Source organism: Puntigrus tetrazona, chromosome 5 (assembly GCF_018831695.1).
Source record: "Puntigrus tetrazona isolate hp1 chromosome 5, ASM1883169v1, whole genome shotgun sequence".
Taxonomy (NCBI): domain Eukaryota; kingdom Metazoa; phylum Chordata; class Actinopteri; order Cypriniformes; family Cyprinidae; genus Puntigrus; species Puntigrus tetrazona.
In genome coordinates this window covers 21,512,001-21,536,164 of record NC_056703.1, presented here as the reverse complement: position 1 = coordinate 21,536,164, position 24,164 = coordinate 21,512,001, and the positions used below count along the sequence as shown (strand labels likewise).

The window sequence follows — 24,164 nt, the reverse complement described above, 5'->3', positions numbered from 1 at the left end:
TGCTGGCCATTAACACCAATTATTGACTTATTCATTATTGGCCAGAATTTAGACATCTGAGCATCCCTAATACATAATGCTCATAGAAAATGCATCAGATTTAAAAATAATTTTAAAAAATATTATCCGAGTACTTCTAATTAAAATGATATAACAATAAAATGAAGCTCATCTCAGTACACAGTATCATGGTCTTTCATTAGGATGCCTTAATTAATCTCTCTGAACTACAAAGCACCCCTTACTTCACAAGACACATCTCACCCGATCATGTATATAACAATGAAATCAACGTTTACAAGCCCTCCCTTCATTCCACTGATAAAGATGACAATTAACTGAGAGAGAGCGAGAGAATGAACTTCATGCATCATGCCTTGGGCAACAAGAAACCCCATTACAAACCCCTAAAAAGACAGCCCTCCCAACCCCACCCCCACATATACACACAGGGCATGGGTTGTGATAAGCCAGACTGAACAACTTCAATTAGGACACAAAGGCTCTGGGAGGATTCCCCCCAACCTCTCACAGCAAGCTGCCGGCACTAAACCCAACACAAAGAATACCATCCACACACACACACACAGACGTACAGTATACTCGTTCATTACAGATTCATACATAAACTGGGCATCTCAGAGTATCCACTTAAACACTTAAGATCTATATATGTGCACACACTCATAAACACTCTAATGTCTCTGCCAGAGGTCTTCTGAAGTCAGACCTTTAGAAAGGCCCCCAAAGACCCCAAATTAAAGCACTGTCTCTTGCCAAGTGTGTGTGTGTGTGTGTGTGTGTGTGTGTGTGTGTGGGCATGTAACCGTGTGCACTCTATGCAAGAACAAAGCAATCTCTGCACAATCCAGTTGTGTCTATGCTATTTAAAGTGACAGAACGTTAAAACAAAGAGCAGAATAATATAGGTCAAACACACAAAAAAAAACACAGACAAACAACATATATATATATGTGTGTGTGTGTGTGTGTGTGTGTGTGTGTGTGTGTGTGTGTGTGTGTGTGTGTGGTGCTACTCGTGGCAGAGATAAGTAGCAGTTTATCAAATATAGATACACACACGCAGCCCTTTGTTTCTGGATGAAGGCCAAAGGGACTCCAACCCCCAGCAGGGGCTTGTGTGAGTGATGTGCTACACAAACTGGGCATAAAGAAGAATAACATTACATTGCACAGACTCTCTCACGGAAACATACACATATACATATATATATATATATATATATATATATATATATATATATACACACACACATACATACACACACACAAACAAACCTGAATTAATATGGTTTGTAATTAATTCTTTTGTTTACTGATACTAAAATGCTGGCTCTGGAAAAACTAATTATTTAAATGACATGGCCGATAATGTGTGGCTGAGCTGAGCTGATGCGATATTCATGTTTAAAACCCCAAAATAAAGCTTTACTTTCCTGCCAAGTTGATGCTGTGTTCCATTTATCTTGGAAAAGAGATGACAGAGCTGCCTGGGAGTGACTTCACACCCAAATGAACGGTGTTCCAGTAGGGACACATTTTTAGCAATACCAGACTCAAAAAACATAAAAAGCAGATAATGCGACAGTGTCAAGTTCACAAATAGAGGTTGGAAAGTACTGTGTGCACCACTAAGTGTATTGAGAAACAAAAAACATAAGTACTAAAGAACAATATATTACTAACTGTTTCTCTTTATTCATATTGGATTCTAAATCATGATTCTGACTTGAGAGGAAGTTCCAGAGAAAGGTTTCTACTGTACTGTACTGTACTGTGGAATTTAGCCCTAACCTTAATCAGACTCGCTGCCTGCAATTAGTAATCCTTGATTTGCTTTTCCAGGTGTGTTTGATTAGGGTTGGACCACAAAGTTAAAAGAAAAGAACTGTTGTTTGTTAAAAACTGTAATGTAACAGTACAATTCTATAAAATGTATTAGGCCTATGTGACATGTCTCAGTGTTCTAAGCATAGAAAGATGGAAATAAAACTTGCAAACAAAAAAGCTTACAAACAATATGCCACATAAAGTTAGGAAAGCCATTCAATGTCCTACTACAAAAAAGTAACCCTAGACAGGAGCATTTTGCTAAATGTATGCACTATATTACCTTAACCTGTTAGCATTATTTATTGAATTAATAAATACATAATAAATATGTGTGTAATGAAATATGTAATGAAAAAAAGGTTTTATTACAACAAACGTTTAAAACATTTCAAATGTATTTCAAAACAAACTGGAGTAGAAACATAATTACATTTAAACATATAATTATATTAAAAAGTTGGCATAAAACCTTTTTTATGTGCAATTTAAATGTTTGTATACAAATCATTTGATATTTGAGAGGTAATTATTAAATACATTTGTTTTATTCCTTGATAATTAATTAAATCAACATTATTTTATATGATATAAACATATACCTTTACTTAATAAGAAGAAGAAATGATCATGTGCATAAATAAATTCCCAGTACTGGCCAATACCTTTCTAATATTGTCCAATAACTCATAATGTACCAATATCAGGGGCAGCAGCGCGGTCACTGAAAAAGACGTACTAACTTATCACCTACTAACCTAAATAGTGAGGGGGTACACACTGTGATAGTAACAGCCTGAGGAAGAGCAAAACAAAGAAAAGCACTTCATGAAAGGACAGCATGCAGATAGTAGCCCGTGACAAACAAACACACCACAGGATGCACACACACACCACATTTGTTCTCTTCCTGTTGAATCACAAATGGCCAATAAAAAATTGATGGTTGATCCTGCAGAGCGGTCAGAAAGCCATTAACATGCTCCGTGGCGAGAGCTCCAGACCGCTGTCATTAGCACTGAATGGAGCTGCTTCTCACTGCTCAAGAAAACACAGAGTGTCGCCCTCTGCCCCACTGACTGATGGGAAACCCATAGAACTTCTCCAACAAAATGGTGCTCTGCTGATGTCTGTGCACTTTTTAAACCACATCTGTGTATGAAAGCAATTCGTCAATATTGTATGGAATAATTACCAATTATGTATTGATAGTCTCTTTTGCTCATCAAAGGCAGCATTTACTGTATTTCAGTAAACTACTAAAATCTAAATTGTGTGCGTGTGTGTTTTGCGTGTGTGTGTGTGTATATATATATATATATATATATATATATATATATATATATATATATATATATATATATATATAGCTGTTTTATGCATTAAAAATATCTGTAATCAACACAAATTTCTTTTTTAAACACACATGGAAATGAATCTCATTCTGATAATAATTCAGATTTTATTCCATCTTTTCCTTCATCCACCTAATCTCCTCTCTGAGCTGAAGGCAGGCCCCACCACTGAGGGTATGACTGATGCTACGTACCCTCTGCTTTCTGGCAGTAGGAGCATGTGCATATGACTACTGGGAGGAAAGATAAAACGGAGAGAGAAAGCAAAGGGCGGTGGACAGGGGGCGCATGGTGATTTATAGGAGATGTAGTATCACATTAATTAAAACTGACAGGTCGAGTAATGCACTTGCAAACACCATAATGAGCTCCAAACCACACACAAGTTGAGCTTTTCAGTCCCATCGTCCCCTTCGCTTCTGTCCCTCTGTCTGTTCTCTACACCGCTATCTTCCTCCAATCAACAGCCCTGTTAATGAATTAACCCTCTCACATACATGTGTGATTTCAAAGCACGACTGTTTAATGGACTATACCGCTAAAGATTCTATGCAAATAACAAAATCATAAATTACGAGATAAAAACAAAACAAAGCAAAAAACATAAAAACAAAAGCACAAAAGAATTACTAAACAAAACTAAAATGAAAAATCTGTACATAAAACAAGTACGGCTGTTTAAGCGACGATACTGCTAAAGATTGTATACAAAAAAAAACGCATCAAAACTCAAAACATAAACGGACACAATGAAGTCAAACAATATCAGTATATCTCAACACGGAAGCAGATAAACTCAGCTTCTCATTCAGAAGAACGGGACAAAGCCTCACGCCCTTCTGAGTGGATGTGCTGCCACATATTCGGTACCAACCAAAATCACTTTGATCTATTGAGGTCACAGCATCGCCGTGCTCTGATTGGCTAGTGGCTACGGTAGTGGGATAACTGATTGTGTTCATGCACAGAGAATCCTACAGCATACTGTAGCATACTGTTCAGTGATGTGAACAAAAAAAATAAATAGTAGAATTTATATTTCTATTCTTTTACATTGTGGCAGTATGACCATCAATGTGTAGTTCACTCTAATGTAAATAACACTTTATAAGGTGTATTTTGTTAGCAATAAAGTAAAAGAGTGATTAAGAGAGAAATGGAGAATGCCAGCTAGCTAACACTTCATATAATAAATAGCAAGTACATCATGCTTGGTGCAAACACGGCCCGGGAAACTGAGATCCGTTCATTTATACACATGAACTCAACGCCTGTTGACCACACACTGACCACACAAACACTCTGCTGCCATCTAGTGACGCCGCTATCTCAGCACTACTTTGTGGTAAAAGTAACTTCCATTCCATCTGTAAGCACACCGATACACTCTGCCCCTGTTTCTATATCAAAAATACACTCAAAGATGTACAGTGTTGACAACAGAGTCAAGACTAAAGGCTGCTGTTAGCAAATGCTTCCATAGCCATGAATATATTAAAAAAACAACATGGCCTTGAGAGAATCACTGCTTTCATAAAACTTTCATATATAAATAAATAAATAAAGTGACACCCCTAATGGAGAATATCCCACGCATAAAAGATTAAAAGGTTCATTAAAAAAAAAAAAAAAAATGTAATTCTGTCAAAAATGCTGGAAAATAGATCCTCTCTTTAGTTTTCCTCTAATTCATTATTTTAAACATGGCTACTAGTACATTTAACGTGTTTGGCTTTGATTCATTTGCTTCCAGTTATTCTTAGCTGTACAAAACGGCTTGATATTGCAAACATCGTATTTATTTTGTATATTGGTTATTAAAGACACACTGGATTGTAGTGCAAACTGTTTTACTAGTCTCACAACAGCTATGAAACAAAGTGGACAGGTGATTAAATAATAGGTAAATAATGATTAAATTATTTTATTAAGAAACAATAGGACTGAACGATCCCTTTAAGCCTGTACAATGACATGTCAATATTGTTTGTATTATTACCTGATTCACAACTGTTACTATATTGTTTATTAGCACAACAGAAACACTGTATTGACCAATTAGCAACCAACAAATATTTATATAAAATATAATAAGGTCCTCCTTATAGCTTTAACTATAAATTCAAATATTGTTGAAAGCTTATTTTACAGCTGATGAGCAATAAAAACAGAGAGCAAATCAGAATCCACCAGATGGGGATGCTAATAGAGTTAAAGGGCTAGTTCACCCAAAAATGAAAATCCTGTCACAGGCCACATATAGACTGCAGCTAAATTCACTTGTCACTTAAATATGGTAGTGACAACCACATTTGACAACCGAATTTACTGAAAAACAGGTATAGTGACAACTGCATTTACAGAAATTCTACAGTCTCTACTTTTCGTTTTCTATTCTCTTAGCTTTATAACATTACATTTAACCCCTGATGTCACATGGACTAGCCTACCTTTATGATCTCCTTGCAACAGTCTTGATCACGTAAAGACACTTGTCTATTGGAGGCTCAGAGAGTTATATAAGTTAAGGCTAGAACCGTTCTTAAACTTACTTTAACTTGAGCAAACACACGTGTCTAGCGCTTAGCACCCTCTTTTTACCTCTAAACAAGGCACATTTTGACACATACTGCCTGTAAGAAATTATCATTGCGGACACAGAAAACCTGTTTGTGTGTGTAGATGGGTGGACGCGCAGTATTTGACCTCATTCCTCTTTCCGCGTCCTTCTAATTAGGCTTCTTGAGTACAAAACTAGTTTATGCTACTGTACAATGAAAGCATGCCGCTCACTCACACACTTAGCCTACATTGCCTCCTGTGTTTGATAACCTTCTTCATACTTCTAATCTCAGAGTTTACAGATTCAAGGCATGATTTTTTTTTATTTGTTATTTTCTTTTATTTTAATTATTTTAGTGGTTATTTAAACCAAGCGGAAATGATGGTGGGTTCTGCCTGCAGACACTGTAAACAGTGCTCTACACACACACACACACACACGCACACACACGCACACACACGCACACACACACACAAACCTCCCTCTTCCTGTTTAGAGAGTTTACTCTCTGCAGGAACACACAGTGGAACTGTGGCCAACAACTAATCTAAAAATGAAAAAAAATAATAATAATTATGCACACACTGGTTTACTCAACTATCTAAATGGGATCAATTCAAAGAGATCTGATCTTATGCTTGCATTTTATGTAAAAAAATAAACTAAAATGATTTATCACATTCAAAAGAAATGTTTTTGTTTAAATACTATATGTGTGTACACTGTGTATATTTATTTCAATAAATAACACTGCATAACCTCTGCCTGAAAAAAAAAAAAACTTTCAACTCCTGCATAAATAGGATAAAAGGTAACTTTTAAAATTTAAACGGATGTTTATACCTGCATACAACTAGTTACAAAAACACAATGAGCTTGCTTTCAAAGTGTTCATGGCCCATCTTTGATCGATCCACCGTAACAGCTTTTATACTGTGGCCCACAGGAAACAGTCAGAAATTTCAGAAGTTAACGTGACACTTGAAAATGCAACACTCATGATCCGATTAAAAAAAAAGGTTTACATCATAACAAAACTGCTAAAGCACTCCAAAACACTGCTGCTCTACAAGGGGAAAACTGAAATCATATCATTTTATGCTGCTTTTTAAAGGGGTCATGAATTAAAAAAAATAATTCTATGATCTATCTATGATATGAAGGGGTTAATGGATTCTAAAAGCATACAAAGTTTCAAAACTCTAAACTATCTTGCTAGTCCAAAAACTATAATCTATCTAATAAATAATACTTAATAGAGATTAACAGATTAGCACAAGACTGCCTGCAGACACAGCTCAACGCATGCATCACCATTTCCCCTTTAACCCCACCCACCGACACATGAGTGAAGTGACAGACAGGAGACTACAGGCAAAAACACTAAATAAACTTCAAAAGAATGAGCAGAAAGGAAACTGGTTTGTTCAGTTCATTTGGATTCTTTGGCAAAACAGTCAAGTTATAATTAGTTTATGAGTAAAAACTATTAAAAAAAGTTGAATAGCTTGACTAAGTATACAAAACTCTCTCAAAAGGAAATGCTAACCTACACTCTATACACTATGTGTGTGTGTGTGTGTGTGTGTGTACATGTGTACGTGAGAAGAAGAGAGAAAAGAGAGGGAATTATCCATGAATGAGAGTTGAGAAAGCCCAGGGTGAGTAATCAGTGTGCAACTCCCACAATGCACTGCTACTGTAAGCGAATCATCTCCTGGTCTTACTAACCCTGCACACCGCATTGACTGTTTAATTCCACAGAAGAGAAAAAAAGAGAGCTACGAAAGACTCCTTTAGAATCAAAAGTAAAATAAAATGAAACAAATGCACTGATTCTGCTTGTTATTGAACCCAAATCTTCTGGTAAAACCTTTCAACTGAAAAAAGTGTGCAAAAAAAATATCTTCAAAATGTCTTCTTTATGTTTTCTTACAGATTTGAAAATAACACAAGGGTGGGTAAATGGTGCCAGAATGTTCATTTTAGGGTGAACTAGCTTCATAATACTACTTCTGCTCTGATAGACAAGGTCATAGGAAGACAATGACTTTTAACAAATAAATCTGTTAACTTAAAAACACACAGGATGCAAGCCTTGCAAAAATGTCCAGCACTTCTCCATTTCACCTGGTCTGAGACAGAAGTGAGACTAAAGAAGAGAAGAATGCTCTGAAAAGACAGGAATGCACTTATATTAACACACATAAGCACAACTGAAGAAAAAAAAAATAATGTGAAAAGCTGACCAAGCAAGATACAAAAATGTGTCCTGTAAGCATTTGTGCGGATTGAATGTAAATGTGCGATATTTTAGAGAAAAACATGTGAAACAAGTTTGATGAGAGACAGAGAGAGTCAGACAGATAGAGGAGGGAAAAACCATACAATGAACCTGTTTCAAGTTCCCACAAACCACTAAACAAGTCCACATTCACATTCTCTGCTCTATGGTTTCTGGGACAGCAGGGTTTCTCACCGAAACCTCATTCTGTGTCCTGTCTGTTCGTAAGGGATCTTCCATGGTTTTATAGTGGGGTTTTGTAGTCAATTACTAGAAAATGTTCGTATTGCAGGAGGTTTCTGCCTTACGCTGTTTTAAACAGAATTCTGTAGCGGGGAGCCCTCACCCACCATTCAGGCATTTTATTATTTATTACCAAAAAAAAAAAGAAACCAGCCATTGTTTAAAGTCGTGATGAAATGGAAGTAGCGGCAGATTGTTTTATTCAACAATGTAACAGATTAAAAAATAAGGGGGAAAAAAAAACTGTAGGGAAGGGACTTGTTCCTATCCAGTGGTTGTTGAATGGATTTTGAGATGTGGGTGTTGCACTGAAAAACAGATGAACGCACAAATATTTTGCAGACTAAATGACTGGTAGGAGAATACTAAAGAACAACTCTGAACCCTTGCTTATGAGTCACATGAAAGGATACTCCACCCAAAAATCAACATTTTGTCTCCAAAATGGCACTACAGTGATGCAGACACATAGGAGACAAATTATTGCATAAAGTTGTTATTTTATTTTCTTTGGGTATAAAATGTATTCTTGTCACTTCATAAGACTGAACTAATGACAAGCGAGTGAATTCAGACTATATTTTTCATACTGTTCAGTCGAAACCTCCCGGTTTTCATCCAAAACATCTTAAATTGTGTTCCAAAGACAAACTGATCCTTTTACGGGTTTGGAACAACATGGGAGTAAGGGATTGATTTTCATGATTAATTTTCATTTTGGGTTGGAGAATCCCTTTAAGTATAAAAGACAATTACATAAAAGCACAAAAGAAGACATTAATAAAGTGTCTGCTCTTACATTGTGCACAGTGACATATTTAAAGGCTGTATGTATCAAATTAGGTTGTGTTTTATTTTAGCTCTTCTCTTCTCCATCTTTCACTCACAGCAATCTAACTGTTGGAGGGAACGGATTGAGGATATTCTGCTCAAGTTATCAAACTGAATTCAAGAAGGAATGCCGTTCAATAGCGGAAGAAAGTGTTTCGATTTTGATTTAAGATTGCTAAAACGAACAAATATTTTTCTGGGAGTTACTTGCACAGTTTATTTGTTCACCTCAAGACTAACAATGTGTGTATTTACAAAGTAAATAGTTGTGAAAATGACGTGATCTAGAAGCAGAGAAGCGCATGCCGCTGTAAAGGCTTTAAGTCAATTCCTCACAGCCTCATTTTCATCTGTGTATATTTAATCAGGCTTCCATCCTCACTAAAAGCCTATAACCGAGTGTAAGTCTGTGGTTTCCTAAAGACTTTTCATTACTATACAAATTTTGCAGGATTAAAGTCCTGTAAATTACTGAAGACGTCATGCTCCTGACAGCCTGGTTTGATGACATAAGTTGTGATGTCAGTCTAAATGCTCCTCAAGAATGTTTCTAAAAGCAATCGTCAGCTGCCAACATGCACTAATCACGCTCCGAAGTCGCTTAGGCACAGCACAGCTGTAGAAATGACTGTGCTCATTACCCAGCACGCGTATGAAAAGTCTCATCCTCATTACATCCGCTTTGCAAAGCAGACGGGAAATTATCGAGCAAACAGGACAAACCAGTAAGCCATCATCAGATGAGTACCTTGGGTAAAAACTGCATTGATCATACCGTGTGACAAGGTGCATGCGCGTAGACCGAACATCTGTACTTCAAACAGATCAAAAAAGGTCAGCGATAAGTGTTGAAAACTGCTGAAGAAGTTTTGCGCAACTCTCACATCTTTCAGTATCAGATTTGAGCCATAAGGGTTTTTCAATTGCTGATTCTGATATTTATCAAGCGAGTAGACGGTGACTGATAATACCACTAATGAACACAATATAGTTTGTGAAAATCAAATGAAATGTACACAAAATGGCCCCATGGTATTTTTAACATTAATATATAAGTTAGCCTTCCTATGATCCCCCAGTGGCTAGAAATGGTGATAAGTGTAATCCGTGCCCTGGGTATCCTGCTTCATCTTTGAGAAAATGGAAGCTCAGGTGGCCCAATCTGAAATCTTCCCTTTATGTCGTCATATGGGGAACGGTTCCCTCCCCTTTCTCTTCTTTGCCCGCCCACAGAATTAATCAGACAAAACCAGATCGGCCAAGGATGATCTGACAGGATTGCATGAGGTGAATCAGATCTCACGTGTATCTATCTCTATCTAGTCATGATGAAGATGTACACATTTCGAAAAATTTTACAGCTACGTTATTATTCCAGCTAACGTTACAACTAGTCACTAGTCCAGCTAAATCACAACAATGCATATACAATAACACATGATTATGTTCATGAGCGACTGCCTTTCAGAGAGATGATGTAAGACAGGGGTGTCCATCGACTCTCCTGCAAAGTTCAGCTCCAACTCTGATGTAGTACATCATTTCAAAACAAAATCGAAGAACAAACTGAAATTCTGCCATTTCCAACTAAATCAGACCGAAACAACATTTTTATGAGTTTAGGCAGTTGAAACGGCTCACCAAAGCAAACTTTTTGGGAGTTTGATTTGATTCCGGCATTATTTTATGTATTTTATGTATGTAAGCCATACAAGTCTTTATACCCAGGGTTCCCTTTAAAAGGTGTACAATAAATAAACCAGTTTATATTAAACTTAAAGGCTATAAAGTGAGCATTGAGGCATGTTTACATTAATCTATGCACCGCCTCCAGCAGCGCAGGGTGTCCGAATATTTGGAAACAGTATCAGGACTATCATACACTAGATGACCAAGGATAATACACTAAGACTTTAAAGCTGTTCCAATCACGTGGACCTTGTTGCTAGGAGATGCATGACAAAGAAAAAAATGTGTACTAATATCGACTGAAAATATCAAACATGTATCTAACAAAATAATAGAACAGCTTTACGTTTTAGAGCAGCAAAAGCTATAATATAAGCTACTATACTACCTGTACTACAGGGTTAAAACCCTACTAAAACCACAGAAAGAACAAATAAAATATCCTTTATTATGCAAGTGACCAGAACAGGTTTCATAGAAGTACTGTAAATCAATAAATCAGAATCCGATTTCAGCAGAATGAGTTTCCTGAATGCTTATTGCGATCAGAGAGGTATCAAATGACTATGAACCGTCGATGTGTTGGCCTTGAAAAACAGACAACATTGTCTTTGTGGTTAAGAAGGATGAGCCTCTGAGGATGACACTGCAAAGCTGTTAACACCATGTTAAAGGCAGTGTCGGTGCTGAATGAATTAAGGGGTAACTCTACGGCATGACACAGCAGGAAATGAGATGCATCTTGAACTTGATGTTGGTTTTTTTCTTTGTTCGCAGTTGCAGAGCTGCAAAGCGTTGCTGATGCATGTGCGGAAACATTAGACCATCCTAACCAGTTGACATGCACCATACAGGACACAAGTGGTCTCCCTACACTTCACCCATAGACTTAGGAAAGGGTCTGATATGCTTGATTTCTTATTTACATACATTTACACACAACTCCCCCACAGTTAAGAAGCTGAGTTTTACTGTTTTTGAATCCATTTAGCTGATCTTCGGGTCTGGCGATAGCACTTTTAGCATAGCTTAGCATAGATCATTAAATCCAATTAGACCAGTAGCATCACGTAAAAAATTGACCAAAGAGTTACGATATTTTTCCTATTTAAACCTTGACTCTTCTGTAGTTAATTTTCCAGCAGACAATGTTTTCAAGGCTGATACGAACAGGGATTATGCTCTTATTCCGACGTAATAATCAAGGACGTTTGCTGCCGTGTCTCTTCACTATTTTCCACAGGCGATGCAGAATATCGGCCTAGACAACTGCAACTTCTCCTGCTGGTCTCGGTACACAACATGACTACAGAAGAGTCAAGTTTTAAATAGGAAAACTGTTGAAACTCTTTGGTCATTTTTGAACATTGGTTGTGACCAAGTCGGTTGTAACATCAATAAGTTGGTTGTCTAGCTGACTTCGCTTTTAATAGACCGGACAGTTGGAGAGAGAGAGAAAGAAAACAAAAATGTCTTTCATGCACCCATTATGCAACAGCTAGTTTTCTGCCCAGATACTATGATGCATTAGAGCAAATAAAAGTCAATTAATCTCTACACATATCTGCAAAGCTTTTGAGGAGATATTTTATCTCTCTACAAACAGACACATGCTATTAAACATTATTAAGAAAAAAATATTTAATAAACGAACAGTAGCATGTGAACAGCTAATTCAAGAGTTATCAAAATGTAAAAAAAATACAAAAACTTTGTTATTTTTGTAGAATTTAGTTTTTTTATGTTATTTACACAGAATTAACAGCATATCTAAAAGAAGATGTTTAGAGGTCAACTGTGGGGTGGTCATTTTTCATGGGGTCATCTTTGTGTAATGTTAAAATAACTATCTCAGACATCTTTAGCAGAAGAGATAGTTTTGACAAGACTTTTGTTTCAGAGACGCTCATTGTAGTTGCTGTCAGATCCCCTAAAGTCTTTCTTTTTCACACACACACACACACACACACTCACGGAGTTCATGCACAGGCTTGGCAGGCAGTGTGGAGTATTTGCTTCTTTAAGCAGCTCTGTAGAGACACGCCTCAACAGGCAAAACATTTCACATAAGGAAAGCATGACAGGGAAAATCAAGAAGAAAAATCATGTATGATCAGTAAGACCTATGACCAGTAAGTTCCAAAAACAAATACCAAATGTGCTGAATGAGCAAATGAAAATGAATCCAAAATTTGGTTTATAGTATAGTGTTATGACTGAGATTTGCAGCATACATGATGTCTGTGTGAGTGTGTATATGAAGACTGACTGGTCCTGCTAAGCACCTTAACCTGATATATGAACCACCACAAACACACACTCATCCTCTGCTTTCACTCCTTGTTGGTTTTGTGCTTCATGCCACTGTGTTTCACCTTCGTCCTGATAGACGTCCTGATTCTCTTTGCATTTGTGTTTCATCATTGTTTGGTTTAAGTGTTGTGCCAGAGGGAGATTTTTTAGTGTAGTGAAACTGTGTGTAACTGTGTGCACATGCCAAAAGCGGTGAAAATTTCCATCTGATATGGGTTTCAGAATTGTGGAAAATGGCTTGATAGCGGCCCCTTCAAATTTCAATGAACTGTGTCTCAAGCTGTTTCACATAAATGTATGATATTTGCTAGACACAAACTCATGCATGCAATGTCCAATCTGAACTAGATTTTGCATGTTTAGTAAGAGTCCAGGCCTTAAAACATCTAAAGACCAATGTTCCCCATAGCAGCCCGTGTTCACGAAAGGAGATTTCATGTTCACAGATAGATAGCAGCTTCATTGTTTTCCTTATTTTCTCAAGTGTTTTTGTTTACAGTTTTGACCTTGTCCACCCATTACAATAATCAAGAGATTATTTAATGGTGTCGAGACTCATTTCTTTCTCTCTGTTATGGCTGACCCTATAGGTCATAACAACAGCATAGTCGAGATTTACAAGCACGTTTTAAAAAGGCTAGTCATTTTTGAACTAGAACTATAAATTACATTTGTAAGTTTGTAAACTGGTGAAGCAGGCAGCTGTCTTGCCGCAGATGAAGAGCTAGCGAGATCTTGAAACTGAAACATTACAGAGGAAATCTAACAGACTGTGAAGGTGCAGTGAACATCCTAACCACATGTTTTTTGGTCATTTTCATGTTTGATCCAGCTGCATCCTGCCCAGGCTGCAGTACAAACTAACTTTTGACTAGGTTGTTAGAGCTTATGTCAACTAGACTGTCATGTTTGAGTCTTATCTGCATTATAATTAAAAAAAAAAAGATAAATAAAACCAGTGCATACTTGAGACGTAAAATACTACACAGAATAAACCTGATCTCATTTAAAACTGAAACTACACAGAGCCTTTTCAAAGCCTTCAAGGCTTTATAAAATTGACTGATAATTAGGTCGGAAGATATGCTTAACCAATTGAGGTGGCCGGGGCTGAGGCTAATTATAAACTCAAACTGTTTCAAAGTATTGAGTAGAGACATCCGTTTTAAAGGTAAATCAGCTTCACTAAATCTTAGTCATGTGGTCCAACCAGCACACCAACTAATCCTGTGCATCGAGATCAGTTTCTTAAGTAATATAATTTGACTTTTAAGGCAAGGCAAGTTCAGGTTGTTAAATGTCATGTCGTGCTAGTCCTCAGAAAATGTAATGATATTTATAAAATGATGATCTTTGTTTTATCTTCAAAAATATGTTTCAAACTTTTAAATATATTATACACATGTATACACAAAAAATATGACATTCTGTGCACAAACTGACCTGAAGCATAGGCTAAATATATAAATACTGTCTCTAAACAAGAACGAACAACCAGCCACAAAAGGCCATTTGTACCGTTTACGAACATCATCCATTATCACTGCATTTTAAAACCATACGTGCACCCTTGATAGAGATGAACATGATATAGATATGGCCAGTGGTTCTCTAATACTTCCTTTCCTCGCTCTCTCTTTCACACCCACACATCCTCTCCAGAGGCCCAGATGTTCTCTGCACTCCAACCCACTCCAGCACAATCAACCCCAATCCCTGATTATCCCACATTAAATGAGCCGGATCAGTCCACCACACTGTCACAGACAAAGTCTAATAGAGCAAGTAATGCGCAAGCTAACTTTGCTGACAGTCCAGATAGCTGAAGTGACACTAGACACGGAGCTGTTGTGTTTTCATTTACCACAATACTAGGAAACTAACTTGTTTGCCTGGAAACTTCTTATCAATCCACTTGGTTTGCAGCAGTTCTGGATTTAAAGGAACACGCTATTATTTTTGAAAAACGTTTTAGGGATGTTTTTGTTTGCACAATGCAACCTAGCACAACATCAAATTTACTGTAATATTTGTCACACCACTACCACAATACATCCCTGAACTAACAAATATACAGTACAGAATGATGTACTGAAGAGTTCAGATGGAGAAGCATTGTTACATTTTTTTTTACCTCCTATTGGTCTCCTACGTATGTGTAGGTTCGGTAATTTCACTTAAATAGCAATGCACGGGTCCTTTTCATTGTCATTAAAGCGAAAAAAACTATAGAAAAATAAAAAATTTTAGAAGAACAAACTATACTTCATAGGCATTTGCATCTAATGTTACCTTAGCACAATAAATTAAGTTTAAGTTTGGGGTTGGCTTATGGCCTTTGATCAGTATAAAAGTTATGCATAAACTTTTACGCAGATGGGTCAAAGACAGTAGCAACATGTGAGTGTGTCTCTCAGAGCAACACGTGAGGCTCCATCAGATCTGGTGCCTCTTCCTCTTTCCTGTTATATTGTCATAGCAGAGTTTTTTTTTGTAAAAGAGTGTCAAATCAGATAAAACTCGTATCTGTGTCACAGTGGTGTTGTTAGAGCCAATTATGGACTATCAGCAGAACATATTGTGAGAGAATTGCATAAGGTTCGATGCTTTTACACATTCTACATTTAACTGATTAAGTCCATTTTTGCATATCAAATTCAACACCCCGAATTTTATTTGGCGTACTATTTATACGCATTTTCATGGGACCCTGCCGGACACTAAATAACAATCAAGCATCAAGGCCAACATGATTTTTAGCGAACACGTAAGTAGTGTTGTTGTGAATATCTTTAAGGCTGTGATGTGACTGTAGCCCTGTTGATGTTCACCATGATCGTAATATAGCGCGCGATATTTTGAGTTTAAAAAAAGTGCTCTATAAATGTCAAGTAACCAACCGCCAACCACAACCTCTAAATAAACCAAAGCAAAAACTTTGGTTCATGTCAACAAACGACACACTGGCTAAAAGCTGGATCATAAATGAGTGAAATGCAGCACAGATTCACCCACTTTCCTCGCCAGCAAAAGAACTCCGCTACAAGAAAAAGAAAGGCCGGTATAAACCACCCATCTCCAATACAAGGTTAAAATATTAAAATGCAAGTGACTACAATTTGAATTATGCATGACTATTCGCTCAAAAATGCCGGTTTTCGGAAAAAAATGTAACCCTCGTGCAGTTCGAGATGTAGATTTGAAGAAGTTTAGCATTACTCAATACTTGCTCACTCTGCAATGACTGGTATGGTTAACAAAAGCTAAAAATGCCTTAACGATGAATTTGCAATTTGCGATGCATACATGATGTCTGTGTGAGTGTGTATATGAAGACTGACTGGTCCTGCTAAGCACCTTAACCTGATATATGAACCACCACAAACACACACTCATCCTCTGCTTTCACTCCTTGTTGGTTTTGTGCTTCATGCCACTGTGTTTCACCTTCGTCCTGATAGACGTCCTGATTCTCTTTGCATTTGTGTTTCATCATTGTTTGGTTTAAGTGTTGTGCCAGAGGGAGATTTTTTAGTGTAGTGAAACTGTGTGTAACTGTGTGCACATGCCAAAAGCGGTGAAAATTTCCATCTGATATGGGTTTCAGAATTGTGGAAAATGGCTTGATAGCGGCCCCTTCAAATTTCAATGAACTGTGTCTCAAGCTGTTTCACATAAATGTATGATATTTGCTAGACACAAACTCATGCATGCAATGTCCAATCTGAACTAGATTTTGCATGTTTAGTAAGAGTCCAGGCCTTAAAACATCTAAAGACCAATGTTCCCCATAGCAGCCCGTGTTCACGAAAGGAGATTTCATGTTCACAGATAGATAGCAGCTTCATTGTTTTCCTTATTTTCTCAAGTGTTTTTGTTTACAGTTTTGACCTTGTCCACCCATTACAATAATCAAGAGATTATTTAATGGTGTCGAGACTCATTTCTTTCTCTCTGTTATGGCTGACCCCTATAGGTCATAACAACAGCATAGTCGAGATTTACAAGCACGTTTTAAAAGGCTAGTCATTTTTGAACTAGAACTATAAATTACATTTGTAAGTTTGTAAACTGGTGAAGCAGGCAGCTGTCTTGCCGCAGATGAAGAGCTAGCGAGATCTTGAAACTGAAACATTACAGAGGAAATCTAACAGACTGTGAAGGTGCAGTGAACATCCTAACCACATGTTTTTTGGTCATTTTCATGTTTGATCCAGCTGCATCCTGCCCAGGCTGCAGTACAAACTAACTTTTGACTAGGTTGTTAGAGCTTATGTCAACTAGACTGTCATGTTTGAGTCTTATCTGCATTATAATTAAAAAAAAAAGATAAATAAAAACCAGTGCATACTTGAGACGTAAAAACTACACAGAATAAACCTGATCTCATTTAAAACTGAAACTACACAGAGCCTTTTCAAAGCCTTCAAGGCTTTATAAAATTGACTGATAATTAGGTCGGAAGATATGCTTAACCAATTGAGGTGGCCGGGGCTGAGGCTAATTATAAACTCAAACTGTTTCAAAGTATTGAGTAGAGACATCCGTTTTAAAGGTAAATCAGCTTCACTAAATCTTAGTCATGTGGTCCAACCAGCACACCAACTAATCCTGTGCATCGAGATCAGTTTCTTAAGTAATATAATTTGACTTTTAAGGCAAGGCAAGTTCAGGTTGTTAAATGTCATGTCGTGCTAGTCCTCAGAAAATGTAATGATATTTATAAAATGATGATCTTTGTTTTATCTTCAAAAATATGTTTCAAACTTTTTAAATATATTATACACATGTATACACAAAAAATATGACATTCTGTGCACAAACTGACCTGAAGCATAGGCTAAATATATAAATACTGTCTCTAAACAAGAACGAACAACCAGCCACAAAAGGCCATTTGTACCGTTTACTGAACATCATCCATTATCACTGCATTTTAAAACCATACGTGCACCCTTGATATAGAGATGAACATGATATAGATATGGCCAGTGGTTCTCTAATACTTCCTTTCCTCGCTCTCTCTTTCACACCCACACATCCTCTCCAGAGGCCCAGATGTTCTCTGCACTCCAACCCACTCCAGCACAATCAACCCCAATCCCTGATTATCCCACATTAAATGAGCCGGATCAGTCCACCACACTGTCACAGACAAAGTCTAATAGAGCAAGTAATGCGCAAGCTAACTTTGCTGACAGTCCAGATAGCTGAAGTGACACTAGACACGGAGCTGTTGTGTTTTCATTTACCACAATACTAGGAAACTAACTTGTTTGCCTGGAAACTTCTTATCAATCCACTTGGTTTGCAGCAGTTCTGGATTTAAAGGAACACGCTATTATTTTTGAAAAACGTTTTAGGGATGTTTTTGTTTGCACAATGCAACCTAGCACAACATCAAATTTACTGTAATATTTGTCACACCACTACCACAATACATCCCTGAACTAACAAATATACAGTACAGAATGATGTACTGAAGAGTTCAGATGGAGAAGCATTGTTACATTTTTTTTTACCTCCTATTGGTCTCCTACGTATATGTAGGTTCGGTAATTTCACTTAAATAGCAATGCACGGGTCCTTTTCATTGTCATTAAAGCTTAAAAACTATAGAAAAATAAAAAATTTTAGAAGAACAAACTATACTTCATAGGCATTTGCATCTAATGTTACCTTAGCACAATAAATTAAGTTTAAGTTTGGGGTTGGCTTATGGCCTTTGATCAGTATAAAAGTTATGCATAAACTTTTACGCAGATGGGTCAAAGACAGTAGCAACATGTGAGTGTGTCTCTCAGAGCAACACGTGAGGCTCCATCAGATCTGGTGCCTCTTCCTCTTTCCTGTTATATTGTCATAGCAGAGTTTTTTTTTGTAAAAGAGTGTCAAATCAGATAAAACTCGTATCTGTGTCACAGTGGTGTTGTTAGAGCCAATTATGGACTATCAGCAGAACATATTGTGAGAGAATTGCATAAGGTTCGATGCTTTTACACATTCTACATTTAACTGATTAAGTCCATTTTTGCATATCAAATTCAACACCCCGAATTTTATTTGGCGTACTATTTATACGCATTTTCATGGGACCCTGCCGGACACTAAATAACAATCAAGCATCAAGGCCAACATGATTTTTAGCGAACACGTAAGTAGTGTTGTTGTGAATATCTTTAAGGCTGTGATGTGACTGTAGCCCTGTTGATGTTCACCATGATCGTAATATAGCGCGATATTTTGAGTTTAAAAAAGTGCTCTATAAATGTCAAGTAACCAACCGCCAACCACAACCTCTAAATAAACCAAAGCAAAAACTTTGGTTCATGTCAACAAACGACACACTGGCTAAAAGCTGGATCATAAATGAGTGAAATGCAGCACAGATTCACCCACTTTCCTCGCCAGCAAAAGAACTCCGCTACAAGAAAAAGAAAGGCCGGTATAAACCACCCATCTCCAATACAAGGTTAAAATATTAAAATGCAAGTGACTACAATTTGAATTATGCATGACTATTCGCTCAAAAATGCCGGTTTTCGGAAAAAAATGTAACCCTCGTGCAGTTCGAGATGTAGATTTGAAGAAGTTTAGCATTACTCAATACTTGCTCACTCTGCAATGACTGGTATGGTTAACAAAAGCTAAAAATGCCTTAACGATGAATTTAGTACAAACATGCAGCTTTTTTGCTTTGGGGTGAATTAACGGACCGGAGTCGAGTGGATATTTTCTGTGATGTTTTGGGCTCTCATTCTGACGGCACCCATTCACTGCAGAGAATCCACTGAGTGATGTAACGATACACTTCTCCAAAACCGCATCAATGAAGAAACAGACTCGACTACTTCTCGGGTGGCGTTCAGTACGTGTTTGAGTAAGACGCACGTTCCCAAAACGTTTCAAGAGCCTGACACGACGACATACGCGTAATTGTCTACTCGATAAGCGATAAACCGGCGCGAGCGACATTCCTTCTGAAGGGAGCTGGGGAGGGAAAGGTGATAAGAAACTGGTACGGTAGGTGTTTTGAGTTGTAAAGTCTGTCCTACCCGCGGAGGAAGAGTCGTCGTGGTCGGAGCTCAGGTATCCGTCAGGTGTGCTGCGCCCGGACCCGTGAGAGCCGCGGAGCGCGAGGGAAGGAGACAGTCCGCCATCATCCGAGTCCAGGTCTCGACTCAAGCGGATGCGAGGATTCAGCCGCTGACTCTTTGGGTTGAGTATGTTTTTTCGCAGAAAGTTTTCGTTGAGCTCCACGTCCTCGAACTCGTGGTCGCTGTCCTGCTCGTTTATCCGTTGCTCGGCAACGGAGCGCGAGAGTTCTCGCGGAACATCCGGCTTTTTCCGAGGAGGTACGAGGATGGGTTTACCTGTCTTGCTGCCCCGGAGTATGTCCCGGACGAAAGAGGGCTCGTCCCCGCCTCTGCTCTCCGAGTCGCAAGGACTGTCCTTTGACTCTGCCTCGCTGCACCGTCTCTCAAAGTCGCAAGTTTTCTTCTTCTGCGCGATAGTGGCCTGCAGGTAGATCACCTTGAACTTCTCCTCGGAGAGCGCCTGCTGTAACACCTTCAGGTTGCCTTTGCATTTCTCCAGCTCTGCCTCAATGTCCTCCGCAGAGCTGAGGTTCATCACGGGCGCTTCTCCGTCGGGGAACTCGTTCCTCCAGTGCTTCTCAAATTCCGCCTGCTCCCACATTGTCAAAGCGGGAGGGGAAGTCCTCGAGTGAGTCTCGTTCCTGCTAAAAACGACTTGTGTTCACCGTCTCAAACGCCAGTTGTTAGGCAGCGACTGTTCATTTTCTCCTTCGCGCATATCCACTCACGCTCGCGTATCAGTTTACAACTGAAAAAAAAAACTTTCAGCTTCCGCTACATTGGAAAGTCGTGACGTCAGTCGGCCACCGAGCCAATCAGATCCGTTCTCCGTTCACATCTACACGCGCAAAATCCCGGCTCGCTTTTTTACACACCATTGCAGCCCCACCTGTTGAGTAAACACGCGTTTTCCTGTTAATATACCTTTCCGATATACGAATAAATGTGCTCCCAGATTAAAACGAAAGAAAAGTAATAAACAGAAGCAGGTAATAGTTACAGGTTAACAGATTTTAAAAAAAGTCGAGTAGCCTAAATACTAGGAAAGGCATTAAAAATAGTTAAGCATGATAATAGTTAGCATGATACGTAATTCAGCTAAATAAAGTAGCAAACGAGTCAAAAAATAGAAGTTAAAATAATTATTTAGTGTGAAACGGCTGCTCAAACTGCAATAATGCATTTTGTCTATAAATAAATTGATTTAATTTTAATTCTGCTGTTTGTGCGTTATTTACAAGATCATTGCAGATATCAGTAAGGAATTGCATTTATTTTTGACATAATAGTTGGGAAGAGAGCGGACATTTACACAAAAAGATATTCCGTCTTCCAGCACGTTTGAGGTCAGGTCCCAGCTGAGTCTAATTCACTGTCCATTTTCTGCTGAGAGCCGCCAGGGCCTATTGTTCATTCAGATTCCCCTTTACACCCCGATGTCAATACCATTAGCAGAGACGCGCAGGACTAATTTGATATGGGTATCACGGTGTCACTGGAGAACGGGAATGGCCGGGTTCCAGCAGTCCTATGAGAAACAGAAGATGAGAGATATGTGTACCGATATCCACAGATCACATCGGAGATGAGAGGGGGCAGAGGGATCTGCTGTACGGATCAATCCACTTTAGAAAGGCTTTAGGAGCTTGAGATGCTACAGAATTTTCCTTTCTTTATAAAAATGGCTATCGTTTGAATTTCTGCAGCTCCACAGTGCACATCAAACAAAGCCCTCACAAGGGTTTTAGTATGTGTGCTTATGCATTAGCACCGGACATTCAAATGCAGTTTCAGCAGGAATCCATATTAATAATTCATGACATTTTGCATCCTTTGATCCCACGTTCACCCTGAATCCTTGTAAAAATGTATTTGTGTGGGACATTCAGTGGTTTAGCACTTTCTAATTATTTATTTTAACATGTTAACAACCAATCAGGGCTTTTTTTTTTTTTAACTCACTCTATTTTGAATAATGTTACAACTGTTTTGTCCTTTCAATTAAAGTCAGTGGGGTCCAAAACAAGACTGAAAATATTGTTTCTTTTTTTGTATGGAATGAATAATCAAATGAATAATTGACTTCTGTGTTTCAACACAAGAAAAATTTCAAAAGGTTTATATATATATATATATATATATATATATATATATATATATTTTTTTTTTTTTTTTTTTTTTTTTAATTATTATTTATTTATTATTTTTTAATAAACGTTAACTGAAATAAAATTATTCTTAAAAAATATGCATTCAGATAGTTGTCAAAGCAACATTTTCAAATAAATAAACGTTAAAAAGTTGATAAATCATAAAAACACTGAAATACTGATATTAAGGTATTAAAATTATTCACCTTTATAGAAAAAAAAAATCTCAATGATACTACAATAACACAAGTAAATATTATCAAAATATTTAATGTACAATTCGTGAGGGAAATGACATGTTCATAAAACAAAAGGAAAGCAACAACTATGACAAAAAGAAAGAAAAATGACTTGTTTTCTGTGTGGGAGGAAAAACTATGAGTAAGATGGTAATTATGAGGCAGTTGGGGGAGGAAAAAGAGAATGGTCTGTTACATGAGAAACAGGAGACGAGTGCATTCAGTGAAGCTAATGCAGTCATACCTCTGAAAGGCCGAGGGCTCGTCTCGTCTCATCCTCGGCTGATGCATGAACCATCACCAGGGTGTAAACATCTCACATGATCTAGTAGAATCCTTAGCATATCTAAACAATTATTCACCAATTATTGTAGTTATACCAAAGCCACCGGGCGTAGAGCTATTATAAAACCGGCATGTGTCAGAAACTGAAGACCCGATTAGGTCATCCTTTATTTGATACGCATCAATGCATTTAACTCCTGCTTGAATGGCAGCCAAAGAGAGAAAGTCTCCCTGCGAATTCAAGCTCGTTTTAGTAGCTCACGCCATTATTCGATGGAAGGTCAGTGCAATGTATTTCATTTGGGAAAGAAAGGAACCTTTAGAAGGCTTTGTTTCTTTATTCCAGTTACATTTTGGAGTCCGTCCCAGAACTGCAAGGTCATTTTTACTAAAAGCCTATTCAACTTTTAGCGATCGGCAGTGACTTGTAAACGCATGATACATAACTTGGTTCAGTTACCATGGTGATTCACACATTAAAATCACGCCACACTTTCTAGAAAACCGATGAAACGGATTTGTGAAAAAGGAGGGACGCGGTGACACCGCATTACCCATCTTTGAGTAAGACACAAATGACAATGAATCGACTAGATGGTGATTTAACAGAGATTTAGGTGCCCTTCCCAAAAGACACTACGTGGCATTTGTTCGCTAATGAAAACGTGTATTTTGCTGATTAAAGCAAATGTGGCCAAAAATATGCAAATCTAAAAACAAATTCCAGATTTTGAAATTCGGGAACTCCACAGCTGCTAGAGCAACTGTGCTTTTTAAGATCTTAGAATCGAGGGCGGAATAAGAAGTTTAATGATGAAGTACTGCCCTCTAGTGCTCAACAGATCTTAAAGGATGTTTCGCTTCAAATGTAGCATTACATAACCACTTGCTCCTCTGTGGTGAATGGGTCCTGTCAGAAGGAGAATCCAAAATGTTGACTGTTGAAGCAATCCACACAACTCCTCCGTCAAGTAACGTCAAAGCACCATCTCTAGCCATAACACTGCTTTCTTCAGCAAAAAATAAAAAAAATGCTAAATGAGGAGAAATATAACACTTACAAAAACAGTCCTAAACTAATATGTTGGTGGGTTTTGGAGATGTACTTTTACACTGGTGCAAGCATGATTATGGGTTATGGACTGGTATTTTGGCGGAAATTCTCATTCTGACGGCACCCATTCACTGCAAAAGATCCTCTTGTGAGCAGGTGATGCAATGCTGAATTTCTCCAGACCTGGGGGTAAAATTAAAGCTCATTTTC

General features: G+C 37.8%; 1 protein-coding gene and 1 pseudogene across 1 annotated transcript in view; one reads left to right on the top strand and one right to left on the bottom strand.

Moving 5' to 3' along the window:
• LOC122345941 overlaps positions 1–21,222 on the bottom strand; it is a 76,831-nt pseudogene extending 55,609 nt beyond the window's left edge.
• The window catches only part of LOC122345940 (active breakpoint cluster region-related protein-like), a 248,527-nt gene that overhangs the window by 136,732 nt on the left and 87,631 nt on the right, over positions 1–24,164 (top strand). The gene's annotated exons all lie outside the window — the stretch shown is intronic.